Source organism: Scleropages formosus, chromosome 1, assembly GCF_900964775.1.
Source record: "Scleropages formosus chromosome 1, fSclFor1.1, whole genome shotgun sequence".
NCBI classification, from domain to species: domain Eukaryota; kingdom Metazoa; phylum Chordata; class Actinopteri; order Osteoglossiformes; family Osteoglossidae; genus Scleropages; species Scleropages formosus.
Genome location: NC_041806.1, coordinates 2691645 through 2710955, shown reverse-complemented (window position 1 = coordinate 2710955; position 19311 = coordinate 2691645). Strand labels below are relative to the sequence as shown.

The 19311-nt window shown below is 44.8% G+C and overlaps 1 protein-coding gene and 1 long non-coding RNA gene across 2 annotated transcripts in view; one reads left to right on the top strand and one right to left on the bottom strand.

Annotated features, from left to right (window-relative positions):
- Positions 1-19311, bottom strand: part of LOC108930258 (zinc finger protein 420-like) — a 1123701-nt gene that overhangs the window by 643316 nt on the left and 461074 nt on the right. The gene's annotated exons all lie outside the window — the stretch shown is intronic.
- On the top strand, positions 12406-15380 carry LOC108930248 (uncharacterized). The gene is made up of 3 exons (XR_001965829.1): positions 12406-12484; positions 14962-15115; positions 15299-15380. It is a non-coding gene; the product is annotated as an uncharacterized LOC108930248 (long non-coding RNA).

Here is a 19311-nt window from a genome sequence, read left to right as displayed (position 1 = left end):
ACTCAGTTTGTGTAGGTTCAACGCTTGTAATTATATACATGTTTGGGTTGTTGCATTATTTCTTAACATCTAGGGAACAACCCAGACCTTTTTGCTACCTTCAGTTGCCATATTTGTTTCTACTTTGCTGTAATCATGCCAACATTTCCACTATAGTTCTTCTGTTAATGTTGAAATTGGAGAGGCTAGTGTGACACTATGTGTGTGTGAGAAAAAGAATGGGCGCTTTTGCCAACCCAACAGGCATTATGTCAAAGTTCAACATTCCCATCTGAAGCAAGAGTCCAGCACCACATGACAGTGAACAAGTGGCAGGTAATGGGAGGATGATATCAAGAGAGGAAGAATGTTTCATTGAAGGAAACCTGAAAATCATCATTAAAATCATTAAAAACTGACGAGGGACTGCATGTACACACATATGTCTTTCGTGTGTGGTCTGTCCAATAACTCGAGTTCCATTTCCGGCCAGTTATTCGTTGGGACGTATCCGTCCGTTGGCATCCAACTCACGTTTGCCAAAATCACAGGAAAAAAATACTGCCACTATGAACTTTGAACCTTGGAATAATTTATCATGCTAATCACAGCACTCTGCCCAAACAGTAGGGATCACTCGAGGGTCGTGAATAATTATGCCGATGTGTCCGCCTTGGTCATGAGGCCTACCGTCACTAATTGCACCCTGAACCAAGAATAAACAAGACAGATGTGGGGGAATAACATAACAGGGAGGGCTGGGTAACCAGGAATGCTTTGCTCCTGGCCTGTGTGAGGCCTGATCCAAAATGTTCATATATAAATATGGTATAAATTAATCTTTAGTGCCAGGTACAAAACTAATGTATTCACACCATCTCCACTCCAGAAGCATTCATGACTCTACTTTGCAATACAATATTTCACTTACTGGTGGATTTTTGCTGGAAAGTATCATGGCTAAATTTAAGATGATTTTCAAAGAAGATTTGTACACTAAGCTACTGTACATATAGTGCTTTATTTTTACACCTGGGTAATTTTTACTATATCAATTCAGGGTAATTACCTGGCTCAAGGGTATTGTACAAGTAGTCAAATTTGGAACCTTCAGTTTTAGCTCTAACCACTGCTCCGCCTGCTGATCATTCACATAATATGTTACAGGATTAGGGAGAATAGTTTAAGGACAGTCAACACAATGAAGACGTTGCCTTTGTCCAGATATTCTGGAGTTTTATTCCCATTTTATCTTGTTTTTCCTGTGTGTTTCCACTGGAAGGGCACTGGCAGGAATACTGGGAGCTCTTTGTATGACTGACATTATAAAGTGAGAGGAATGCAAAAAAAAAAAAAAAGTTGTAAGTGGTATAAATGGCATTTCCTGGGCTATTCCAAGTGTAGCACTGGCTCGTGCTGCCCCTCCGGGCTCTTCAGTCCTGGGGGTGTGTTGTAAATATACCCACTGCCAAACACGCGCTTATATAACATTGCTTCCTAAACTGGCACTTGAACATATTTGTGCTCAAGAAAAACTTTGACACCTCCTGAATTAAATTTATTTATGATGATACCTTTTTGATTGTACAGTACATTATGGAATACTGTGGATCTATATGAAAGTGTCATTGGACCATTATTTGATGCTTTTCTGCAAGGTGACTTACAATGTAAGGTTTGTAAACTATGTTCCTTACAGTGATTTACCCCTTTATACAGATAGGTCATTTTTACTGTATTAATTTGGGGTAGGAACTTTAATCAGTGGTAGTACAGCAGATTTTAACGAGGCATTGAAGTCCACTGGTTACTACTGATACCCACTGGTCTATGTAGAACATCTGATACTTGATGTTATTTAATATATGATAAAGGAGCACTAACTGATCAGCTATATTTAATATTATAGCGTTTATATATATATACGCATGTCTATCGGTCCATCTCTGCGCAGAACAGAATGTCCTCTATTGACTTTCCAGCCAGCTGATTAAAGTATGCTGCACCCCCCTTCCTTTGCAGTTATGAGTCAGAGTTCCTGTAACAAGTGAGAAAACCTGTAATTATTCCTATTGGCAGAAAGGGGCGGGACTTACCTCAACGCCCCGCCTCCTTCCATACCCCAATCTATTTCACTGTGCTCTGGTTCACAAAGGAAGACCCAATGAAACATGGAGGTCAGTATCACAATATGTACACCTCTGTTCATCACCTCCAGTCCCAGAGTCACCCTCAAGCATACTTCGAGGGACATTAAGAAGATGGCTACATGTGTAAACCAGGATGGGGGGAGGGGTTTGAGGGGAGTTTGCCCTGCCTCCAGGGGGCCTACTTCCACATGTGCTTCCTCTGCCCCGGGGCCACCTGTGTCCCTGACCCCAAACATGACCTTTCCCCCAAAGGTCACCTGCACAGATGGACTGAGGAAAAAATTTTAAAAAAAAAAATCACTATAGGATGACTGGACTATGCATAAGCACCACAATCGATAACATTGATCAGTGTTAATTGAATTGAATCACATTAACCAAATTACACATTGTAGTGGCAGGGGAAAAAATACACATATAATGTCTATATACATGTATGCAAACATAAATACACACTTTTTTAGTTTTCACTTCAGCATATTTTTGGAGAAATTGTTTCACTGTATAATGAAATGTGAAAGTATCAGTTCAGATGAAGTGAGAGCTTCACGTTGCTGTTTGGAGCTGCTCTAATGAGCAGCATGATATGTAGGATCTGTACGTGCTTGAAGACGCACGTATGTGCGAACACGGAAAAACATGCGCGCGCACGCATAGGCGCGCGCGCACAGGCAATCATGTGCACAGGGACACATAATATATTTAACTCGGTGTTTTCCTTTTGGGAGTAAACCAGATCTTTTCAGTTCATTTAAATTTATAAGAATCAAGTGAATGGAAATCTCCTTCGTTTCTGGTGGGGGCTGCTTTTTACAGTTTTTAAAAAAAAAAAAAAAAAAAAAAAAACGAATTTGTGGTTTCGACAGTTGAGGTTTGATGCAAACGCTTGTGGAACCTTTTATGCAACCTGGCGTCCAGGAGGCGAAAGAAAATATTTGGCTTTCCACCCTTCGGAGCCTTTTAGCCGCGGCGAGGGGAAAAGCGCGTGCATGAAAAACCACTGGGGTGGGTGGGGGGGTGAGAGGAGGAACCTTCAGGGTCAGTTGTCCCAGGCGGGCAGGGGGCCAGCTCCCCTCCGTAAGCAGCTTGCTCGCACACGCAGGCTGCCCATCGCCCCTTGAAATAGTCAAAAAATAAAAAAATATATTCACCTCAGTCCAGCGCCATGCTGACACGAGGGAAGGGGGCCGGGGACATGGCCGAGATCGGTGGCGATTGAGACACGCGTCGCCTCCCTAAGTCCTTCCTAATTGGTGGGAGTCACTGGGGGGATCAAAAAATAAAAATAATCTGTGGGGATGATGGATGAAGTCTGCACAGTGTGGTCACTGTCCACCACCCTGGAGCCACTGGGCCGTTGTCTGTACCCGCTGTCACTGCCTGACACAGCCTGGCGAAATACACAGTGTCGGGAGTGGGGGCGGGGATGGAGGCTGAGATGTAATCAACCCCCAAAGCATTATACAGCCACACACCCACCCACCCACCCACGCACACGCTTTGAGCACCTGTCCCAACTGTATGCCAGTCCACATTTAATTTTTAAAAACTGCATTCTTAACATAAATCTAATAATTAATCGCTTTACAAAAAGTTCAAAAAGTGTGGCCTTCCTCATCTTTGAACCGCACTTATTTAATATACGTATTTTGGGTTGTTTTTTCCTCCCCCCATCTTTTTTCAAATATAGAAGTACAACATCCCTAGCGTCCCTCCAAGGCTGAGACTGGAAACGATGGCTGGGATCATAGAAACAAAAAAACTGTCATTGATATTTGTTTGACCCAGAACCATATCGCCATGCTTGTCTTCATTAGAAGATTACATTACAAACCCCCACAAAAATGACGAGTACACGCCAATTCCATGTAGACCGAATCTGTTTGAATCTCTCCGACCGCCCAGGAACTTAATGTAAGATACTTACAGTGATATATATATATATATATACTGCAAGTATAAAATTATACAGTGTGGCAATTTTTACTGTATGATTTCAGGGCAAGTACCTTGATCAAGGGTACCATAGCAGGAGCAGGGATTCAAACCTAAGTCCTGTGAGTACAAAACCAACCTTTATTCCACTTGCTGCTCTGATGAGCTGTATAGACTTAATTTGTGGCCCATTAGTATCGCTGGAAATCTAAAGAAGCGTTTCCTTTGAAAACTCCCTTATCACGCATTGTGACAAAGCTCAGATCCTCAATCACTGCTCTCCACTACTATGCCCCCCACTTGACCGGAACCGCTGCCATTGCTCTGTCCACTAGGAGGCGATGCTGAGCGGGGGGTATGAGAAGTTTCGGGGTCACGATTCACTCCGTGTGGTGCAGTTTCTCCAGGGAGAACCAAAAGCCAAAGTTCACATTAATGCAGGACATGCATAACGGGTGACCTTCGCCACTAATTGATCCGGAAATGTGTGGGGAGGGGCTTGAGGCAGGGACGTTCTCCTGAGGGGGGAACAGCAGCAGAAAACCTGTCTTTTATCCTCACACTGCAGGAAACACCCGACTGCATAATATGGTTTTATTGTCCTTGTGACCTCAGACACGCTCAAATAGGAGATTGATTGTAATGCAAAGGCTAAAATGTATTATAAACCTTTTTTACATCAGACTCCTTTGTCCAAGATGCCTTCTGTATTACATAATCAACTTGATATAGATTCACCCATTTATACAGGATTCTTACTCTATCAGTCCAGGGTCTCCAATCCAAGAACCTTGACTAGGGTCTCTACAGTTGGACTCAGATTTGTCACAGGAACCTTCAGCTTCCATGGTAACGGGCCACACCCCTATGTGTCCACCCTGCCTTTCTATTGATTCGATCCATTCGACACATGGGAGTGTCGATTCTCAACCCTGGTCATCGTGGACCACAGAATTAGCACCATCTCCAGCCATATCTCTCAGCCGTAGGGTTTTGAAAGTAGTTAATGGAACACCTGACTGAGCCCAGGCCAGGGTCCCTTATACAACAAAACCCACACATACATTGCCTGAAACCGCTTGTCCCTAGCAGGGTTGCGGTGAAACGGAGTCTAACCCGGCAACACAGGGCGCAAGGCTGGAGGTGTAGGGGACACACCCAAGATGGGACGCCAGTCCATCGCAAGCCACCCCAAGCAGGACTTGAATCCCAGACCCACCAGAGAGCAGGACCCGGTCAAACCCGCTGTACCACCACACCCCCTGACCAACCACACCCAGCAGTCAGTTAATCAACCATCCAGCCAGCCACTTATCACTAGCAAAGCAGTTGTTACAAGCATGTCAATAAGCACTGATTCGTCTCCTTTTCAGGCTGTCATAGAATAAAGATGTTGATTTTTTTTTAAAAAAAATTCAATTTTTTCACAATATAGTGATGCTGCGGAATGCAGTCATGGCATAGTGTACAAACGTGGACACGCCTGGCAGCGCGTGAGTGTGTGTGTGTGGTGGGTGCGTGTGTTACACACATGCATGTGAGGATTATTACTAAAGACACATGCCAAGCACTCCACCACAGGCCAGTTAGCATAGCCGCCGTCGGCGCGCAGACACAATGTTATTGCAGGTGTGGTGGTGGTGGTGGGGGGGGGGCAGAGGGGGTGCCCAGTGCAGAACAAGAAAAATGAACCCTAATTCCCTCCATGTGGCGAATAGCCACCCCCGCCACCCACCCCATGCCGCGGTCGGAACGGCACGTCTGGTCTAGCACAAACCGCCAACGTCCACCCTGACGTGGGTTTCTTATGGAGGTAAGGCCTGCACTGCTGCGCTGCACTACCACAAGTCACCAATAGGGGCACCGTTGACCAATTCCCCTCCCCCATTCACCTCCCTGCTGCTCTATGAGGTGGGAAATGATGTTTGTTTGCAAAGTAAACGAAACCCAAATAATCCCTGAGCAACCATTAGGTAAGATGTTCATGTAAACAAGGAAACAATAGCGACTAAGTGCCTCATCGCCATCCGGATGTTTTTTTTTGCTCAGGTTTTTTTCCCCTCTTGGTTTATATACTTTTCTACAGTAGAATTCATGTCAAATTAGCAGTGAAAACGGCACGAGTAACGAGCCTTTGATTGTTAGGCGGTACTAAATACTCACCTTTGAAATTTGTTCACAAATTCGAGTCAGGAAATAACGAAGCGGGGTTCGGATCTGCCATCCATCCGTTAGGAGCCGGGGTTTCCTCTGGTTACTGTTGAGCAAATGGTAAAGAATGGTGAAATACATTGTTTTATAGCTGCCAAATTGACTTGATTGCCAGTTCCTACAGAAGCGTGTTAAGTGATTGCTGAATTGTTCAATAAAGTATTCTGAACTATTAATTAATTAGCATGTCAACATTTAAATTAGAGAAACTTTGCAAACTGGTACAATTAAGACCTCTCATTTCCTAATGTGTGGATAATGTGTGTTCCTCTCATTCTCTCCTGTTGTTTTTTCTCATCAGCCTCATTTTAATTATTAGTAACCATTATTTACCGGATTCCTTCATACGAGTCAACGTGTAATGTTAGATAATCAACTTTCCACTGGTTTTCTCATTCATACAGCAGGGTATTCTTACTGTATCAGTTCATTGTAAGAACCTCAATCAAGGATACTACAGTAGGAGGTGGAATTCAAACCCAGATGTTTGTTTCGGATGGTCATGGTGAATAGCATTTAATAATAATAATAATAATAATAATAATAATAACAATAATAATTCCCCAGAAATAAGGGCACAGTGTAAGTGTAAATAATTATTTTAAAGTTACTGACCACTGGCAGAAGGGAGTGTAGTGGTTAAGGGTATGAACTTCTAACCCTCAGGTTACCAGTTCAAGGCCCAGGAGGGGTCCTACTGTTGTACCCTTGAGCAAAACAGGCAAGTCAAACTGGTACTGTAAAAGACCAAGTGATGAATGGGTAGAAATAGAAGTCACGGTGGGTAAAAGCATTAGTGACTTAGTTATTTCTCAAATTAATAGAGTTTTTGCCCAGGTTACTGAAAAAAAGCAATTTTATATGTAGTTTAAAAGGTTTATGAAGGTGAAATAATTAGTTAGTAGGCAAAATTACTCCTACAAAATAACATTAATGGGCGAGTAGAGTTGCACAAGGAATCTTACAAAACAGATGCTCATTCAGACAAAACACATAAATATGCAAAAAATGAACCATTTACAATCCTGAGATACTTCTAAGCTTTAACCCGCAGGTGGTTTTTACCTTCAGGACTTAGGCTGTGTGGACCAGCAAAGGCAATGTCACACGAGCGCTGAACAAAACGCACAGGAAGTTCTGCAGTAGCTCTTTGGGCAACGTGTGCATGAGGTCACTCGCTCCGCGACGGGCTCGAACCCGGCTGACATCAGCACGGCGGGGCGACCGGCGCTGTGCTTCAGCGAGCCTGAGGAAAACAGGAAGTGAGCGTGAGCTCGGAGGCAGGGGCACGGCGACACGCACTTGCATCATCTCTTCTGATGTTTTCTCTTTATTCTGGTGCTGCAATACAAACCCTGAGCACCATTATCTTCAACAGCTTTTCAGCTTCTCCACCAGAATTTTTCATTCCTTAGATCACTGAGGAGATTGCTCCATGGTTGCTTTCATTTTTAAAATTTTATCTTGGAGTGACATGCACATTGAAGCTTTAGTCTGGAAATATAAATATAGTATAGTCTTCATTAAACAGGCATGAAGGTGGGATAATCGAGAAAGGGGGGGTGAAACAAACCAATTTAAATGGAAGTCCAATATAGGTATTGAATGGTTTATTAATAATTAAACTGGAGGAGATGTTGAAGGCCACCATGGACAGCCGAACAGAAAAACAGATGGACGTTGGGTGCAATCAAACCAGATCTCCCACTGGAAACACAAATGATGAAACCAAGGCTGTCATACTTTTGGACACATGAAAAGTCTGGATCCTTTTGAGAAGACGCTGATGATTGGAAAAGTTTCAAGAACGATGAGAGGTGGACGTCTCATCCAACCAAATTCATAGACTCATTCAACATGAGAGTGGACACAACCCCTTCAACGCTAAGTACACCAGTGGAGGAGAGAACATTCTGGAGTATCTGTGTGGTCAACAAGGGTCAATATCAACGTGGTAACTCTATAAACATGGTCACTGGAAGTCAATATGAAGAAGACGTAGAAAGCAGAACCTAGTAGGTAATATATTCAAGAGTTTGTCAATGAAATTAGTGCTTCAGCTGAGGGAACAGAATCAAAATCCAAAGGGGAGAACTGGGTGGATGTGGCTCCAGGTGTGGGGGCTGGGTCATTACAGCAAATTTTGTAGAGTGAAATTTCCCAGCAAGAAAGCTGATGGTTGTGCCAGTGCCTGCTGGGTAATTAGCACCACCCACAGCAGCTGAGAAACCAGGAAGCAACATGGCAGGAAGAATGGGAGCTGGGCTTCCATTCCCACCACCACCACCTCCTCACCATCTATCCAGATGCCCCCTGAGGGTGGCAATACCCTACATAAGAAGCTGAAACCCATTCTTCTCTGGGGGTGTTAGGATGGGATCATAAAATCCAGACTCAGTGCCCATCATTACACGTTTCCAACAAAGGAGGAAGGGCTAATCGGGAGTGGGGGTGGGTCACATCTCAATTGATCCCACCCAGGTCTCATTACATGCACCCTGTGCTCCTCCCTGGCTGCCACCCCCACCACCTGGATGAATGGAGCAGCCAAGGCCAATAAATGGGGTTCCCAACAGGTCAGAAGGGCATTTCCAAACCACAGATCCAACACAAATGAGCTGAGCTTGTGACATGCTCAGCTGAGTCTCCCTACGCCTGCATTACTTTATTATGGGGTGCTTTCACTCAGTAAAAAGCTGCGTTCTGTCTGGTTTATTGTTCTTCGCTATGGAGAGTTAACGGTGTTCTCATTTTCACACATTACAGCAATACTATCATTACCTGGGGCAGTGTTTGACAGAGGGGTAAAACCTATTGCCTTGCCAGTGGAAGACCTGGATTCAACCCCCTGTTGTAGGCATAGCACCCTTGATCAGGACTCTTACCTCAATTAATTTGGCAAAATTAGCCTGCTGTGTAAATGGGTAAATTATTGCCAATTTAAATATCCAGCTAGCCTCCTTGGAGAAAGTTGGCAGATAAATCATGACAGATAATAATAATAATAATAATAATAATAATAATAATAATAATAATAATAATAATAATTCCACTGTCACGCCTGCATAATTTCTGCTCTATTACTCCAGCTCCCACTCACCCGTTGAAAAAACACAAATGATGGCAAGCGCAATAATATGTGCAAGCTCATTTGCATGTGTTTGACGTGCTTTCGGTGCCTGCCTGGCTGCCGTCAGCATCCAGGCTGTCCGAAAGTACAGTGTAACAGTAATTTTCCTCCGTTCTCTGGGTTCTTAAATGGAGGGGAACGTGAGTTTGGGCCATGCATTCAGCTCCGGCCTCTTCACCGGGATTGGAGATAGCAACGTACTTTCAGCCGAAACACCATCCGTTTTCCTCACCCCAAACCTCCAACTCCTTGACCTCACCAGCTGGCCACCATGAAGACATCTGAGGTTTTAAAATATTATTTTTTCCCTCTTTCTTCTGCTGTGTTTGTTTGTTTTTTTTCCATGTGAGCTAAACTTTGAGATTAGCCACTGGGTGATCCTACAGCACATAGGTTCTAATCATCACTCCCGTGTATAAATGTCTTTTTAAGCAGCGCTAAATCAAACATATAAATAAGGACCCCCAAAAAATGGGGGGGATATTTCCTGTGTGCGTTAAAATGTACCGTACCACCTACTGTACACATTTTTCTGAGCCCTCTGTCAACAAACAGGCCTGGCTGAGGATGGTGGTCCGAGGTTGGGGGCTGCCATGGGAGACCCCTGGGGCTCCAACAGCCTCCTCCAGCAGGGTGGGCCGCACCCGCTTTTATCGCCAGCCAGGCCTGCCCAGACCTAGATGTGGCCAGGGAGGCAGTGGACGCGAGGTGCGGCGGGGGGGGGGGGGTCGACCGCCCGGTCCGGGAGACGTAAATCCCGTGGAGCTCCGCTCCGGCCGCCTCGCTCGATCCGGCCGCTCCGCAGTGAAAGAGGCCATTGAGTGGCCCCGTGGCGTCAGGCCTGGCCCGCTGCCGGGACCCAAGCGATGCTCCATTTACACGGAGCGGAGCAAAACAGGGAAGCACAGTTTTAGAAAACACTTCTTTGGTCCCCACCACCTTTTTGTGTAACTCAGCAAGTTCTGAAGCAGCTTCATATAGATTAAAGGCCTGCAGGTCCAAATGGTCTTAATGCCATTCTGTGGTGACTTGTTAACATTTACGTTTACATTTATTCATTAAGGATACGCTTTTCTCCAAATTGGCGCACAGCTCCGAACAAACCGAAGTGCATTTCATCAGGAGATGGTGAGGTGCAGACATGCGGTTCTCAAACACGGTAGATCAACTCAGTCCACAATTTAATATGCATTTCCTCTCTTTCTCAGCATTTCCTAAATATTTTCTGTGTTTTCCGCACAAGGATGCCATTTATGTATGTTAACTATCAACTATTAAATGGGAGATGCTGAATGTCCTTGTCCATTGCAGGTGCTTGGTTTAGGTGTCACATTTAGACATCCAGGTTCTCTATATCTGGCAGATGCTCTTCTCCAGAGTCACTTCTCTCCATTTACCCCATATGTTCTTTAGCATGACTTGTATTTCATAAACATTTACTCATTTAGCTGATGCTTTTCTCCAAAGTGACTTACAATGTTAAGCTGCTTGCAATTATTTACCCATTTATACAGTTAGGTAATTTTAGTGGAGCAATTTATGGTAACAACCTTGTTCAAGGGTAGGACAGCTGAAGGTTGGGTTCAAACCCTTGGCCTCTGGGGCCAAAGGCAGCAGCTCTAACCACTACTCTACCAGCTGAAGAGAAGCTTAGTAAACCCACTTCTGCTCCTAAAATGGGCTATGGATCATAGTTACTGCAGGTGCCATAGACAAGCTATTGCCGTGCGATTTTAACCCCATATCAGTGTAGGTAGCTGGATGCCTAAAACTCACATTGTCAGTTGCTTAGGACAAAGGCATCATATAAACAGATAATCAAGGGGTTGAAATGACAGCTATAGAACTCTGAGACCTTCTTGAGTTCATGCAATAGTGAAACTTCCTTTGGGGCCACAGTCCAGCACCAACGATTCTTCTTGTCCTTTTCTAAATCCGGTGATGTCCTGGTGAGCACAGTTTAGGGCCTGGAGACTAATTTTTTTTGAGGGGGGTGACAAGTGGTATACATGCCAGCAGGAGTCTCTGGGCCAACAGAGATTTCTAAATTTCCTGTTAACTGTACAACTGTAGATTTATCTCACTTCTAACCACACTGATAATTCCACTACTAACCCCATCGCTGATCCCACTACTAACTCCATCGCTGATCCCACTCTAGCGCCATTCCTGATCCCACCTCTAACCCCATCGCTGATCTCACCACTAACCCCATCTCTAATCGCACCACTACTGTAAACCCCACCGCTAACTCTTCTGCTAACCCCTCCTCCAGCCCCACTGCTCACCCAGCCCCATCCCAACAGACTAACTCCCTATATCAATCTCAAAGCTGTCCTCAACTAAACATTTACATGCATTCCTCCAACACACAATCCAAAATCAAACTCATATGTATTAATTCACTGTGTGTGAAGGTCCATTTGTCACCCTGGTTGCTACCGCCTGCCCCCCCCCACCTCATGGCAGTAATAAAGTAAAGTAATTGGTTGTTTACTTGAGCAAATGTATGCAGTCAAAGGCCTGCTCATTAAATTAAATAACAAATGTCTTTTGACGAGGGGTGCGCGGTGGCGCAGTGGGTTGGACCAGGTCCTGCTCCCCGGTGGGTCTAGAGCTGAAGTCCCGCTTAGGGTGCCTTGCGGTGGACTGGCGTCCTGTCCTGTGTGCGCCCCCTCCAGCCTTACGCCCTGTGTTGCCGGGTAGGCTCCGCAACCCCGTATGGGACAAGTGGTTCAGAAATGTGTCTTTTGACGATGTGTCATTTATGCATTTTAAATGACACATTTTGAAGTGGGCTTATGACGTGAGCCACCCAATACTTACCCAGGCTAAAACCACCCGACTGAAAGATGCAGTTTCGGTTAGGTTTCGCTTACTGTCACTGGCTGGTTCCCTTTCGAGGGAGCGGTGATTGTGTAATCCTGTCTACATGCCGCATTGAGGGGTCTGATTGCAGTTTCAGGACAGACTGGATGACGTTGCAATCTGAGACTCAAAGCAGGCAAGTGTTGCAGGGTAAGAGATTTACTTTCTCAAAGCACCTTTCCCAGTATCCCTGGAACAGAAAGACAGTATGGTAAGTGAAATTCTACCATTTAAACTAGTTACTAATTTATTTGGTGCTTTTCTCCAAAGCACCTCATATTGAAAGATGTGTTTGTCATATTGACTATCTACAAATACCACAGTGCACCGTAGTATTTCCTCTGTAAAGTGCAACACGCTCCTGGTGCATGTATGAGGGAGGTCAGGTGGGTTGGGATGCACAGGGGAGTTCATCAAACAGCATTTGTGTGTATTGTGCATATGTGTGTGACAGGTCTGTTTCAGCTCCCAGACAGGAAGTGCATGAATTTCGGGTTGTGTGACGCATACATAATGAGCCACGAGTGCAAAACGCGCTTGGTCAAGACGCGTCTGGACACCTGTGGTCAACAAAGCGGCCCTTTCTGCACTCGGTGAAAGGGGTAGGGTAGGGGGGTTAGGGTACGTGTGGGGGGTGCGCCACTCGTTCCCATTGTCGCCGGGCACCGCTCGCTCCCAGCTGCGGCACACGGAGGTCCGCCAAAAGCGTCGAGCGGCGCCAGCAAGTGGCACGGCCTTCATAAAGAGCCCTTTATTGGATTATTAATGACAGGCAGCATGCTGTGCGCAAACACTGGAAATGAGTTCATCATTGGACCCGCAACTCCCACCCCAGGCCAAGCTTTGTATCTTTTTTTGGGGGGTCGGGGGTGTCGGATGGGTGCATTCCTCCAAGGGGGTGACCGATTGTGCCAGTGCTGAATGGATGCTCCTGCCCCTTTCGTTGAGTGTGGTAAACAAGGTGCCAGAGAATCAGAGGGAACACGTGCATGTGTTACAACTATGTTTAAAAACGTACATTTGGTGGATTGTCCTAATGTATGTTATAGCACAAATTATTCCGTTTTACCCAAAACTGGGTAATGGAATCGTCATAACTTTGGTCCAGCTTCTGCAGTTGTATAATGCACTCATAACATAATTTCTGAAAAGATATTTAAACTGCTATTCATGCTATTCAGTGCCTATGAGTTCAACATGACAACAAGCTTTTGGGGTTGTTTGTTCCTGTCCCGTGTGGTTGGGCCGCCTTAAATACAATCCCAATAAAATGGTGCTTCTTACTTGTTCCATTTAAAGATCCTGGGTTTAAACCCTCTTCTGCCGTAGAATACATGATCATGGTACTTACCCTGAATTGATAGAGATGTGGTAAAAATTACCCTACTGTATACATTGGCAAATCACTGTTAGCTTAACTTACAAACCTCACACTCCATATTGCTTTGGAAAAAGGTGTAAATAGAGAGGTCCAATTAAAATGAAAACAATCCCTAACGGAGGTTACATATATGTATTGCTGCCTATGTTCCTTCCAGTAATGTTCTTAGAGTTGATGTTTCGCACCATTTCACCATATCGAATCGTAAATTTGCTTTTCAGAAGAACAGTGAAGTGAAACAATCTTCCGCTTATGTCGCAATTGTAATTTTCATTACCCAGACCAACGCAAAGCATATACTACCATATTCTTCAATAACTTCTGAAAGAACGTAAAACGTACAGTATGTAAACATCTCGCTTTATACGTGTTGCTGTTTGCTGTTTGTCTTGCATCTGCTAGCTAGTGATCAGATTCGAACTGTCGGCACTTTGTCTCAATCAGCAACAGCAGAGCGGGAACACAGGACTTTTGTCTAGGCCTCGGCTACAATGGCCGTCATTCAGCCGTCTGTCCAACCAGGTGCAGGTAGGCGGGACCACTTAGGGGCGTCGGCCCGCACCATTGTTACCGAGATTTACATTCGTGCACTGTGGCGCAATCTTTGCCAGCTGCATTGGTAATAGTCAGTACCCTCCTGGACAATGCCTTGGTCCCCCAGTTTGGCCCCCCGGCCCCTTCCGCTCATCCCTGGGCAGCCCAGCTGCGACGATTAGCATTTGATGGGCCCGAGCCCAGGGCTTGCTGCTTATCACATGACCGCTGGGAGCCTGCGCCCAGATCCAATTGTTATGCTAATGACCTGGCCCTCCCCAAAGGAACGAAACAAGGCGAGATGTTACCCGTCATCTCCAGTCCAGATACAAAAAAAGCAGAAGATCCAAAAAGAATCTTAATCAGTCGGAGCCTTGGATTCACAATAGGGACTCTGTGCCTGCATTAGTCGGACATGTCTCGACATGCACGGACACACAGCCGTACACACGTGGGCCAGAAAAGCGCACAGTGACACCAGAGAATCTCATTAATCACTTAACGAGCCAATAATGCATAAAGATGAGCGCTAAGAGAAATTTCCTTCTGGGCTAAAGGGACCTCACTTCTACAGCAGACCAGTGGCAAAGGCTACCAGCGATGCTGAACATGTGGCAACAGTTACGAGAAAATGACTCCCAGGATGCAACACGAAAGGCTCATCAGACGGGGAGTTTTTCTCCGCCGTGATGATAGCCAGTAACCGACATTGAATACTAAAGTCGGTAATAGGAGCGGGAAATGTGGTCAGACCAACGTTTTTTGCCCATTAGAACTGACGATGACGTCGTTTGGAGATACAAGTTGCCGGGCCGCCAGAACTCAATTTCAGCTGAGCAGCGTCAAGCATACGAGTGGGGCTTGGAACCTTGCTGAGACCCTGGGAGCCTGGCCATGCTCAGAGTGGAAAGGAACCCCTTCTGGCTGGTATTATCAATGTAAACCCCCTTCCCCCATCACCCCCTGTCTCTAATACTTTATTTTCCTCCTGGGGAACTTCAGGAGGTAAAATGTTAATGTCTACAAATTCTCTTGAGGTGGAGGATGGTATGGAATTAAATTGCTTAATTACTTTTCATTGTCCTAAATTGATATCAGTATCCTTCTAAGCTGGCAGACCATAAAGACTGTGAAGGGGTCTAGAGGAAACGGTCAAGGAGAACATTGCTGAGAACCTCCAGGTTCACCCGGGCTCCAGTCAGGTAGGTTTTCACAGAGGGGTGGGCTGAGAAACACCTGAGCAGCACTACAAGGTAAACAAAAAGTCACTATTAACATGAAATCCAGCCATGATTTGAGTGGCGCTCTAAATCGATTATATTAGCAGTTCTTTCCCGGTTTCGATTTAATATTTTATATTTTATAGCAAATGTTCTCTAGTTGAAATCATTTTGGCATGTTTGACAGTGGGTTTGATAGGTTGCGTAATGTTTGAAACCTTTATGATTGATACATTTTATAGTATGGAGGTTCACTGCATATGAGTCTCTTGGCTTTACAATGAAATACACATAATTTCTTATCCTGGCTGCTCTGGGATGAACCTCGAACAAAAGCGAGATGCTAAATGGCAGATTCTCATCACTTAGTAAAAACCTATATAAATGACATCTTCCCTCTTCCTTCCCCTTTCAACCTCAAGCAATTCAGCAGTGACCTCAGCATTAATCCTTGCTTTAGAGATTGACTCCAACATGGTGTCCCCATCATCTCTAGCCTTACATTTTGACTCCAGAATCACACTACCATCCTCTCCAGCCTTTGGGGTTTACTCCAACATGCCATTCCAGTCCTCTGCAACTCAGTGGGTGAATCCAACATGTCATTGCCCATGTGAGTAACCTTAGTAGTTTTCTCCTGTATGGTGCCCCACCATCTCCAACATTAGCAGTTTACTTCAACATGAAGTTTCCATCATCTGTAGCCTTAGAAGTTGACTCTAGCATTGCATTCCTATTGTCTCCAGCCTTGATAGTTTACTCCAGTATGGCATTCCTCTCAATTTCAGTGGTTCAATTCAACATGGCATTCCCATCATCTGCAGCCTTAGCGGTTTACTCCAGCATGGTGTTCGCATCCTCTCCAGCCTTAGCGGTTAACTACAGCATGTCGTTTCCTTGTTTTACCCTTCCTTTCCATCTGCCAGAGTTCAGAATTCCCACTTAGTACCCTCCATCCCACAGCTCAACAGGGAGCCCTTTCTTTACCTCGTCTTGGATCGGAGACAAAACCCAAATGGCAGAAACCCATTAGGGACACCCAACGGAAAGTTTTCTTAAAGCAAATTTCTCCCAATTCGTCAAACTAACATAATCATATTGTGAACCATAATGAATATGGTGTTTAAGGCAATATATTTCAAGCGTTTTTTTTAAGTAATGTGTACATTTCTTTGCTGGGTCTGTATTTCTCAAAATTCCTCTGTCTGGCAATTCAGACTCTACAGAAGTAACGTCTTGAAGGCCCATCTATGCTGCTGCTTTTAACAGTGAGCTTTTCATTAGTGCCTCCCTCTTGCCAGTGCAGCAAATGGATATCAAGTAAAATTGCCATTTATTTTATTAAAAAAGTTATCTTGAAGCATAAACAGAGGAATCTTTGGGCCCAGGCGCTTTAAACACAACGCGGTCTTCACACGCACATGCTTAGCGCACAAGTTTTCCACAGGAAGAAAAAGCAGCATGTGGCATAATAATGAGGGTAACCATGGAAGCAGACTTTGTAACAAAACGACACGTCCATGTCGCTGGGAGGGTCACTGTTGTTTCAGGCACTTGCACTCCTTTCGAAAAATATCCAGCTTCATATACAGTAAAAAAAAGGCAAATAAATACATCTGCCGACTGAGTTAAAGAAAACAATGTGAGGAAAACATTTTTTTCTGCATCATCCTAAGAGTAGAAACAATTTGCTGTGGATTTGTCTCTAATAGGTTTATTCCCATTGGGCGGCGTCCCTTATCAGCTCCAGAAGTGCCCATCACAATCCATATCCGCACTTGAATGGACCACTGCTGGCATCCGTCTCAAAACTAAATGATTGCATTTGGGAATTTGCACTTGAAATATATTATATATTATAATATATACGATACATAATTATATATAATTAATATAGACACACACTCTCTGAAGCCGTTTGTCCTGAGCGGGGTCGCGGTGAACCGGAGCCTAACCCGGCAACACAGGGCGCAGGGGACACACCCAGGATGGGATGCCACAAGGCACCCCAAGAGGGACTTGAACCCCAGACCCGCCACACAGCAAGACCCGGCCAAACCCCGCAGCACCCCCATGCCCCCGTTTTGTACTCTGTATTATTATAATAACTATATATAACATTTACACTACTTCCTTCAGCTGACGCGTTTCTCCAAAGCAACTTAAAATGTTAATATTACAATTACTACAAGCTTATAGTTATTTACCCATTCATACAGCTGGGTAATTTTACTGGAGCCACTGAGGGTAAGTATCTTGCTCCACAGTACTACAGCCAGCATAGGGATTGAACCTGCAATCTTTGGGGTCAAAAGCAGTAGCTCTAACCACTAGGGTACCAGCTGTCCCAATATATACTAAAAAATGTATAAGGATGTCAAAAACAACACCCATTACTGTTTATTGGACATCTGCTATGTCAAATATATCAAACACGCCATGTTAAGGTGGTTTAAGATTTTAGGTTTGTATAGTGAACTACCCACAATGATTTACTCACTTATACAGCAGGGTAATCTTTGCTGTATCAATTCAGGGTAAGTACCTCAATCCGAGGTACTGCAGCAGGAGTAAACATTTGAATCCAGACCCTTTGACTGTAATGTGACAGCTCTGAACCCTATATCACCTGCTACTCCTGATGATGTCATGATGGTAGAAGGAACTCCGCAAGGAGACTTGACCCTGGGACGTGGATGAAATCGTTCAGATTTACGCCACATTGTACCCAGAAATAGGCAGCATCCCAGTCAAGTGTTTTTCTCATGTCTTTATGAGCTCACTGGTAGCCCCCCCACCCCACCATGGGGAGTGCACTTTGTCAAGCTTTTTTCCTGCCTGTCTACACCCTGACCTGCAGTGAGCCAACACCTCCACAGGAGTGGTTTTTGGTGTCATACACTTTATGAGACACAGAGTGTCTTACATCATTAAGGCATTTACAAGTATTTACCTATTTATACATAGGGGCAATTTAGGGTAAGTACCTTGCTCAAGGGTACTACAGCAGTACATGAGATTCAAACCAGCAACCTTCAGGTCCAAAGGCAGTTGCTCTAACTACTATTCTATCATCTGCACCATTACACTTCTTAAGTAAAGTAGGGAAGGTATTTACCCCACACTGTAATAGTAAAAATTACCCTGCAGAGAATGTGGGAAAATCATCAAAGTTTCATATCCAATATTATACGTCACCTTGAACAAAGGCGTCAGACAAATAATGACGAATAAAAATAAACGTGTCTGAAAAACTCTGAAAGACTTGTGATTTTTCAGCGCTTGTAGTATCATCCAAAATTCTCCTTGTTTCACACCCTCAGCGTGAAGGTACAAGGCAGATCTGCAGCTGCTTTGAGGATGAACTGCTGCGTTTGTACCGTTTCCACACCTTCCGCCATATCGCGTCAGCGCTGTACCACGGTACAACTTTACCTGTAGTTCCCATAAGGCCGCAACTGGGTATTCGTTGTACCTGGAAAGGCTGGGAAAAGACAGCGTAGGAATTACGGATCGAGACCCTCTGCTGGGCTTGGGCTTCTCCCTCCTCGCCGTGTGCCAGAGAAACACACACGTGCTGTGGTTTGTGAACGGCGTGCGCTATGTGGCGCCCTCAAACACACATTATGTCCCCCCGTTGAAACATTGTTTATTTGACAACCATCAACACAGGTCATGAATAGAGAAAGTCCGAAAAATCAAGTACGTGTCGACGTCTGGGCTGCAGCTATGCATAAATGGTCTCTCCCCCCTGAGGACGCGGATCATTCGGCTTCCTGTGTTATTAGATTTACAGCCGACGTCTGCGGGTGTCTCCGTGTCTCAGGCTGATGCTTCGTAGGGTGAAAGGGAGGTTCTTCTCGAGCGTACCGCCCTCCTACCTGGCCGAGGAGACACACACAC